Below are 10,000 nucleotides of genomic sequence, written 5' to 3'. Positions count from 1 at the left end.
AAGGATTTTGAATGAAAAATGGAATAAATTTTGTTAAAAAGTATATGTGGGATTTTTCATAATTTTTACTTGCATTGAATTTAAAAATAAATGCAAAGAATACGAGGAGATATTTTGGTTGTCATTAAATTAAGTATTTTGAATGAAAAATGGAAGGAATTTTGTAAAAAAATTATATGTGGGATTTTTCATAATTTTTACTTGCATTAAATTTAAAAATAAATGCAAAGAATACGAAGAGATATTTTAGTTGTCATTAAGTAAAACCTTTTGAATCTAAGGGCCATCTATACTGGTAGTCTTTATTTATATAAGCTTAAATAATTTGTTTATTTGAATATGGTTATAATGAATCAACCTAATTAAAAAACTAGTGAATAGGCCTACCTATTAAGAATAAGTATATTTCTTAATAAACTGCACCTAAAAGAGAGAGAGAGAGAGAGAGATGAGAGAGAGAGAGAGAGAGAGAGAGAGAGAGAGAGAGAGAGAGAGAGAGAGATCAAAATATCATTTAGATATGGTTATAATGAATTAACCCTAATTAAAGAAAAATTGTGAATAGGCCTACCAATTAAGAATAAGTATATTCCTTAATAAACGTCCCCAAGAGAGAGAGAGAGAGAGAGAGAGAGAGAGGAGAGAGAGAGAGAGAGAGAGAGAGAGAGAGAGAGAGAGAATCACTCGATAAACAGAAACATGGCAATGAACCAGCTTTACCAGGTCAATATTCGAATGGACCTCGTTGCACCGCATGTCGCCACCGTGTCTCTGCCTTACGGGTTCTGGTAACAACGTTTCAGCTTAGGTGTCGGAGCTTGTGCGAAATGTTCCACACGATGTTGTTATCTTAATTGAGTTTTGGACGCATTTACAGGAGTAAAGAAGAGTCTTATTGCTTTTAAATGGCGTTGTTGTGGAAAGTACGTGTTGGTAATACTGGTTTATTAATGTTAAATTCCAATGTGTTTTGCATCGTAGAGGAATGCAGTAAGAATTGGTATTAATTGTTCCTATATCAATATATTGGGGATCTCTCTCTCTCTCTCTCTCTTACCAGGGTATGTCTACTCCCTCTCCTCCTAACCGTGGGACGGGAGAGCCAAAGTAGTCATACGGTTGGCAATGCTACTTAGTATAACATATATATACTATATATATATATATATATATATATATATATGTGTATATATATATGTATATATAAATAGATAGATATATCTATCTATCTATCTAGCTAGACACTTGCTCTTCTATACATAGGGGATCTCTCTCTCTCTCTCTCTCTCTCAAGAAGAAACATCTAAACATGGTTATTGGTTTTCATAATAAAAATACATGAAAATATGCGAATAAAGAATTTCAAAACATGGACTAATTTTGTCGACATTATTTGCCAGAAAAATCTCGAGACTAATTTCGTCGACATGTATTTGTCAAAATAATGTTGGGACGAATTTGTCTACCTTTTTATGTCAGAAACGCCTCAAAATTAATTTTTTCAACATTTATATTCCAGAAAAGTCTTGGAACTAATTTTGTCGACATTTTTATACCAGAAAATTTTTGGGAAAAATTTTGTCGACATTTATTTTCCATAAAAGTCTTGATCGTCACATTCAGTGATATAATAAATTTGGTCGACATTTTTATACCAGAAAATTTCTTCGAAAAATTTTGTCGCCATTCATTTTCCATAAAATTCCTGACCGTCACATTCATTGATATACCAAAATGGCTTTTGAAAAATATATGAATTTAGAAATTAAATCTCAAAGAACTAATTTATCAATTCAATTAGGCTCAGTGACTCGTTTAATGAAGTTTGAGCCATTCAGGAAATTGAAGTCATTAACTGTTTTTCGAATTTTACAAAACATTTTTTTTTTCATTCTATTTATTCATTAATTTCTTTAATAATTTTTTTATCTTTTTATTATTGGGGATTAACGAACGTACATAATTATTACATATTCAATATTTATTTAGCATAATTATTACATATTCAATGTTTATCTAGCATAATTATTACATATTCAATATTTATTTAGCATAATTATTACACATTCAATATTTATTTAGCATAATTATTACATATTCAATATTTATTTAGCATAATTATTACACATTCAATATTTAGCATAATTATTACATATTCAATGTTTATTTAGCATGATTATTACATATTCAATATTTATTTATCATAATTATTACATATTCAATAATTATTTATCATAATTATTACGTATTCTATATCTATTTAGCATATTTATTACATATTCAATATTTATTTATCATAATTATTACATATTCAATAATTATTTATCATAATTATTACGTATTCTATATCTATTTAGCATATTTATTACATATGCAATATTTATTTAGCATAATTATTACATATTCAATATTTATTTAGCATAATTATTACGTATTCAATATTTATTTAGCATAATTATTACATATTCAATATTTATTTAGAATAATTATTACATATTCGAGAATTATTTATCATAATTATTACATATTCAATATTTATTTAGCATAATTATTACACATTCAATATTTATTTAGCATAATTATTACGTATTCGAAATTATTTAGCATAATTATTACATATTCAATAATTATTTAGCATTTATCATATATTCAATATTTTTTTAGCATAATTATTACATATTCAAGAGTTATTTAGCATAATTATTACATATTCAATATTTACTTACTAGTGTACGCGTCCCGTCAATAATGACTGATATATATTTAGATATGTACACACACAGATTCAACTGCGAAGCCCCTCCCCTTTTCTAACTACAACACAGCAGTTTGGGCAATTTGTGGAGATTATGGTTTCCGAGTGTACCGCTTGGGGTACACCCTCTCGCCAGGGTATGACTACTTTTTCCCCACTCTCCCCAAGGGATATATATATAGATGTATATATATATTTATATATATATATATATATATATATATATATATACATCTATATATATATATATATATATATATATATATATATATATATATATATATCTACATATATACATGTGTTTATATATATATATATATATATATAGAGAGAGAGAGAGAGAGAGAGAGAGAGAGAGAGAGAGAGAGAGAGAGGAGAGAGAGAGAGGAGAGAGAAAAAAAAAAATTCCGGCCTCGCTTCCTCGCTTCTGTACAAAAAGATTTTCATAAACGTTACCATTAAACAAATTATAGTATTTTTTTATCCTTTCAAAAAAAAAAAAAAATGGCACGTGTAATACATAAGTTTCCTACAATGTTTGTTTAAACTTTTAACAAAAAAAAAAAAATAAAAACTTTTTTAAACTTTGTTAAAACTTTTTTTTTAACTTGTAAATAGTTCTTTGGTCTGTTTTACATAGAGTGTGATAAAGTATAGTAAAACTCTATCTTTTAAACATTAGTATAAATTAGTTTTGTTACAAATTTTATATATATATATATATATATATATATATATATATATATATATATATATATATATATTTTGCTATTGACCCATATTTCTTAATTTCAATTGTTCTATAATAGTTAAAAAATGCATGAAGAAAAACATAAAACATTATATTACCCATATTATAATCAGTTATGGAGTTATGGTAAGCTATTTATTATTATTATTATTATTAATATTATTATTATTATTATTAATATTATCAAATGCTAAGCTACAACCCTAGTTGGAAAAGCAGGATGCTATAACCCCAGGGGCCCTAACAGTGAAAATAGCCCAGTGAGGAAAGGAAACAAGGAAAAATAAAATATTTTAAGAACAGTGACAATATTAAAATAAATACGTAGACAAGTCGCAATCCTTAATCTATGAAAATCACAACCTATATAACTATTTCTATAACATAGGGTTGTGATAGTTGTGACTGGTGAACGCCAGACTGGAGTTCGAGTCACGCTCAAACTCAATAGTTTGTTTGGTCGCTGCAACCCCACTACCCTTGTGAGCTAAGAATGGGGGTTTTGGAGGAGCCTATAGGTCTATCTGCTGAGTCAAGACATTGTCTGGCACTCCTTGATCCTAGCTTGGGTGGAGATGGGGCTTGGGCGCTGATCACAACGCCAGACTAGGGTTCGAGTCACGCTCAAAACTCAATAGTTTCTTTGGTCACTGCAACCTCACTACGCTTGTGAGCTAGGGATGGGGGTTATGGAGAAGCCTATAGGTCTATCCGCTGAGTCAAGACATTGTCTGGCACTCCTTGATCCTAGCTTGGGTGGAGATGGGGGCTTGGGCGCTGATCACATGCATATATGGTCAGTCTCTAGGGCATTGTCCTGCTTGATAGGACAATGTCAGTGTCCCTTGCCCTTCATGAGATGCCTTTAAACTTTAAAACTGTAATGACAACTCGGAAGTAAATCACATTTCCCTTCGCAAGTGAAATTTGTAGTTCAATTTCCGTCGAATAATTCAACCGTATGAAGTTTGAATGAATTTGATATTGAATTATGCTTTCCAATTACCTTTGCTTTATTTGCTTGAATATTGCTTTGATCTGAGTGGAGAGGAAGCTGCGGTGAGCGACATTTCCCCAGATGTTATTAATTCTTAATTTCATATACAGACACTCAAGAAATGATAATTTAATTTCAATAACGTCTTTAACTTGTTTAAATAATCAGGAAAATTAGTTATTTAAAACTTATGTTATCATATTAAGCAGTTTTATTTACTTTTATATTTATTTTATTCTATCTTATTTCTAGTGTTGTTTTTCTGTCTGGTCTCCAGCTGCTGATTCTTATCTTAATTTGTTGGATTATTATTATTAACATGAATCTTTTTATAGTTTGTATATGACATATTTGTTTTTGACGTTGTTACCTTTTTTAGAATGATTTATTGTTAATTTGTTCTCTTCATTTATTTATTTCCTTATTTCCTTTCCTCACTGGGCTATTTTTCCCTATTGGGGCCCCTGGGCTTATAGCATCTTGCTTTTCCAATTAGGGTTGTAGCTTGGATAGTAATAATAATAATAATAATAATAATAATAATAATAATAATAACATCAGTTTTATATGGATGCGCCTTACAAGAAACGGTAAAACTTGTTTATGTGTGTATATATGTATGTATGTATGTTTGTAGGTGATAGGTTGACCAAGGCACCAGCTAACATTATAGAAGATCTATGAGATTTTCTTGAAAAATGTCCCTATTTTTGGGGTCCGAAACTAGTAAGGGTCTAAAAAAGTTCTAAAATTTGACGGTGTCAGATTTTGTGTTAGACTGCATCATAGAGTCATTTTATGGGTATATATGTGGTCATCGCATTTTTTCGCTCTTCGACTAAAATTATAGAAGATATATGAGATTTTCTTGAAAAATGTCGCTATTTTTGGGGTCCGAATCTAGTAAGGGGTGAGAAAAAAGGTCTAAAATTTAACGGTGTCAGATTTTGTGTTAGACTGCAGCATAGAGTCGTTTTATGGGTATATATGTGGTCATCGCATTATTTCGCTCTGACTAAAATTATAGAAGATCTATGAGATTTTCTTGAAAAATGACCCTATTTTTGGGGTCCGAATCTAGTAAGGGCCGGGGTAGAGTTCTCATGCTTGAGGATACACTCGGGTAAACTGTGCCATAGATTAATATCCAGATCAGGAATTAGAAATTTAATAGACTAAATTGCTATCCAATGACTTGATATAAGAGTCAGCAGCTGAAGGCCAGCAGACGAACATAAAAAAAATTAAATAAAAGGGTTACGCTCTTATGAAATAATACTATTCACTTGTGATCAAGTTATGAAATTAAATAGTAATTAGCAACCCTATCATCTTCTCTGGCAACGTTTGGCAATTCCTTGGCTGTACGTGAGGAGTAGGAGAAGAAGAGGAAGAAGGAGAAGGAGAAGGAGGAAGATAAGAAGGAGAAGGGAAGAAGGAGAAGGAGGAAGATAAGAAGGAGAAGGAGAAGAAGAAGGAGAAGGAGAAGAAGGAGGAGGAGGAGAGGAGAAGGAGAAGGAGAAGGAGAAAGAGAAAGAGAAGAATAAGAAGAAGAAGGAAAATAAGAAGAAGGAGAAGGAAAAGAAGAGGAAGGATAAGAAAAAGGAGGAAGGGAAAGAGAAGAAGAAGAAGAAATAAAAGAGAAGAAGAAAAAGAAGAATAAGAAGAAGGAGGAGAAGAAGAAGAAGAAGAAGAAGAAGAAGAAGAAGAAGAAGAAGAAGAAGCAGAAGAAAAAGAAGGAAGAAAAGGAGAAGAAGAAGAAGAAGAAGGAGGAGGAACGCCCGCGTAGGCTCGTACAATGCCCTACATTAATGACGCCCCGCGAAGGCGCAAGATAGCAAGAAGGATCAATATGCTCCTGACCATTAATTCTCCCTCTGAGGACCCACAGAGGAATCGATTTGCAAACGTCTTCCTATTCATTTAAACATTTGTGCGATTTTCATTTATTTTAAGAGTGTAAACTCGCAAATGTCTTTCTGTTCATTCATTTCCATATTTAATAGAAAAATTGATAAATTAATTATTCTAAAATTTTACTTCTGTTCGTATTAATCGCTTCTAAATTTATTGTAATAATCTGTGATGAATTATCTTGCCGGTGGAATTAATAAAGAAGTGAAATTCTTAATTTGAGTTAATATGCATATTACGATAACCTTGTTTTTACAAAATATAGTTAAAATAATTAAATAATTTTTCGTATATGAAAAAACCACTGCGTGGGAAGGGTACTAATTCAAAATAAAATTTGTATTTAAAAATCTTGATAACACTCGTGCAATTCTGAAAATATATGATTTTAATAGTTCCTAAAATTGATATTTCAAAAAAACAATTTTTCAGACATTAATTTTTAACTAAATAAGTTGAAGTGATATAACATGGGTATATGATTGGCATAAATAAAACATTTAATCTACTGTATATAGTTACTTGATGGATGAGAATTTTAAATATTCGTTGTGGCCTGATTGGTAACGTCTCTGCCTGTTGTTTGCCAGATTGGGGTTCGAATCTCGCACAGACTCGTTAGTTACTTTAGTGTCTGCAACCTTACCATCCTTGTGAGGTAAGGATGGGGTGTTTGGGGAAGCCTATAAGTCTATCTGCCGAGTCAGTAGCAGCCATTGCCTGGCCCTCCTTGGTCCTAGCTTGGGTGGAGAGGGGGCTTGGGCACTGATCATATGTAATATGGGGGACTCAATAGGTCTATCTGCCTAGTCATTAGCAGCCATTGCCTGGCCCTCCTTAGTCCTAGCTTAGTTGGAGAGGGGCTTGGGCACTGATCATATGTATATATGGTCAGTCTCTAGGGCATTGTCCTGCTTGAAAGGGCAATGTCACTGTCCCTTGCCTCTGCCATTCATGAGTTGCCTTTAAGCCTTTAAACTAATGCTGATCATATGTATATATAGTCAGTCTCTAGGGCATTGTCCTGCTTGCTAGTGCAATGTCACTGTCCATAACCTCTGCCATTCATGACCGGCCTTTAAACCTTTGAATGTAATTCAATACTCATACACTGCGGTAAAAACTGTGGTTTGTATTATAGGATATTTTAAAAAACAGATGAAAATGGAAATAGGAATTAAAAATAGTAATTTGCTCTCCCACACCTGTTAACTCGAAAATATTTTTGTTGATTAATGTCAAATTGACATCACTGGCTTTTGGAAACTTTTATTTTTGCCATTGTCGTTAACTGTTTGTGGTCTCATTTAAAATCTCTCCCTCTCTCTCTCTCTCTCTCTCTCTCTCTCTCTCTCTCTGTCCCTCTCTCTCTCTCTCTCTCTCTCTCCTCTCTCTCTCTCTCTCTCTCTCTCTCTCTCTCTCTCTCTCTCGATATCTATATATATATATATATATATATATATATATATATATTTATATATATATGTATATATATATATGTATATTTATATATATATACATATATATAAATATACATATATATATATATATATATATATATATATATACATATATACAAATCTATTTATTTCTATCATCATCATCATCATACAGACACACATATACAGTATATATATATACCTATATATATATATATATATATATATATATATATACATACACAAACATATATATATATATACACACATACACTACATAATTATCTATATAAATTGTGTGCTAAAGTACTAGAAATTGAGTCAAAACAAGATTATAGCAACGATTACAGTGATCCGAGAAATGTCAATACTATTCACAGTGATGATGAATGAAGAAGTAGAAAAAAGAAATAAGGTTGGAAGTATTAATATGCAATTGTTTAAACTGGAAGTAATCATAATCATTGCTAATAAAAGATTCAATTGTTTACCACAACAGGTAATTTAGTGTCTGGAGAATTTCAAGTTACTTTCTCTCTCAATAGATGGCGTCCGTATTGCAGTAGATCGCGCGAAAAAGGAATGTTGAATTATTCCCAAATTAAAAGCTGCTATTATAAACCAGGTCCTCTATTCCTGCATCCTCCGGCATTAATTATATTAATTGACACATATGGAAAAGGAAATGTTTAAATTGCTAAGTTTTTGACTAAATTTTACCTAAAAACTTCTCGATCTGATTGTAATAGAGGTTCAGAGGGAATGAAATGTTTGAATTGCTAAATTTTGACTGTAAATTTTACCTAAAAACTTCTTGACCTAATTGTAATAGAGGTTCAGAGGGAATGAAATGTTTGAATTGCTATATTTTTACTGAAAATTTTACCTAAAATCTTCTTGACCTGATTGTGATAGAGGTCCAGAGGGAAGGAAATTTTTGAATTGTTAAAATTTGACTGTAAATTTTACCTAAAATCTTCTTGACCTGATTGTAATACAGGTTCAGAGGGAATCCATTGTTAATGAAAAATGATTTAGAGAAAATATTCTTCCTCGTGAACCGGGAACCCATTGTTAATGAAAAATAATTTTTAGAGAAAATATTCTTCCTCGTGAACCGGGAACCCATTGTTAGTGAAAAATAATTTTAGAGAAAATATTCTTCCTCGTGAACCGGGAACCCATTGTTAATGAAAAATAATTTTAGAGAAAATATTCTTCCTCGTGAACCGGGAACCCATTGTTAGTGAAAAATAATTTTAGAGAAAATATTCTTCCTCGTGAACCCTCAAAAATAGGAAAAAGGAGCTTAGAAAAGAAAAGAAACGAATGGAAATCACTCCACACAAACCAACCAAACAGAGAAGGCTAAATCAGTCGAATCTGAAAATCAATCGGAGGTTTTTCCTCAGACTTCCATGAAGAGTCCGGGCGTCCGAAGCTACTCAGCCGTGAAGGGATATCCGAAGGGAAGCAGTTTTCTACGGAGACCCCGATCCTTTTCCAATTATTCCTACAAATCGAGTTTGAAGCCTGACTGTCTCCTTCTTCTTTCCCACTGTTATCCTTGCATTAAGGGGTCGGTTGCTAGATGCGCCCTCTCTAAGGCCTTTTATCAAAGGCATCCTCGTCCACCAAACCTCTTCTCTTCATATCATCGTTCACCTTCTCTCTCTCTCTCTCTCTCTCTCTCTCTCTCTCTCTCTCTCTCTCTCTCTCTCTCTCTCCCCCTTCTTCTTCTTCTTTTACCCCGTTATCCTTGCGTTAAGGGGTCGGTTGCCTGATGCGCCCTCTCCAAGGCCTTCTATCAAAGGCAGCCTCTTCCACCAAACCTCTTCTCTTCATATCATCCTTCACCTTCTCTCTCTCTCTCCTCTCTCTCTCTCTCTCCTCTCTCTCTCTCTCTCTCTCTCTCTCTCTCTCTCTCTCTCGTCTTCTTCTCCTTCTCCTTTCACCCCCGTTATCCCTGCATTAAGGGGTCGGTTGCTTGATGCGCCCTCTTCAAGGCCTTCTATCAAAGGTAGCCTCTTCCACCAAACCTCTTCTCTTCATATCATCCTTCCTCTCTCTCTCTCTCTCTCTCTCTCTCTCTCTCCTCCTTCTTCTTTTCTTCTTTCACCCAGTTATCCCTGCATTAAGGGGTC

Source organism: Palaemon carinicauda, chromosome 40 (assembly GCF_036898095.1).
Source record: "Palaemon carinicauda isolate YSFRI2023 chromosome 40, ASM3689809v2, whole genome shotgun sequence".
Taxonomy (NCBI): domain Eukaryota; kingdom Metazoa; phylum Arthropoda; class Malacostraca; order Decapoda; family Palaemonidae; genus Palaemon; species Palaemon carinicauda.
This window is presented reverse-complemented; position numbering follows the sequence as displayed.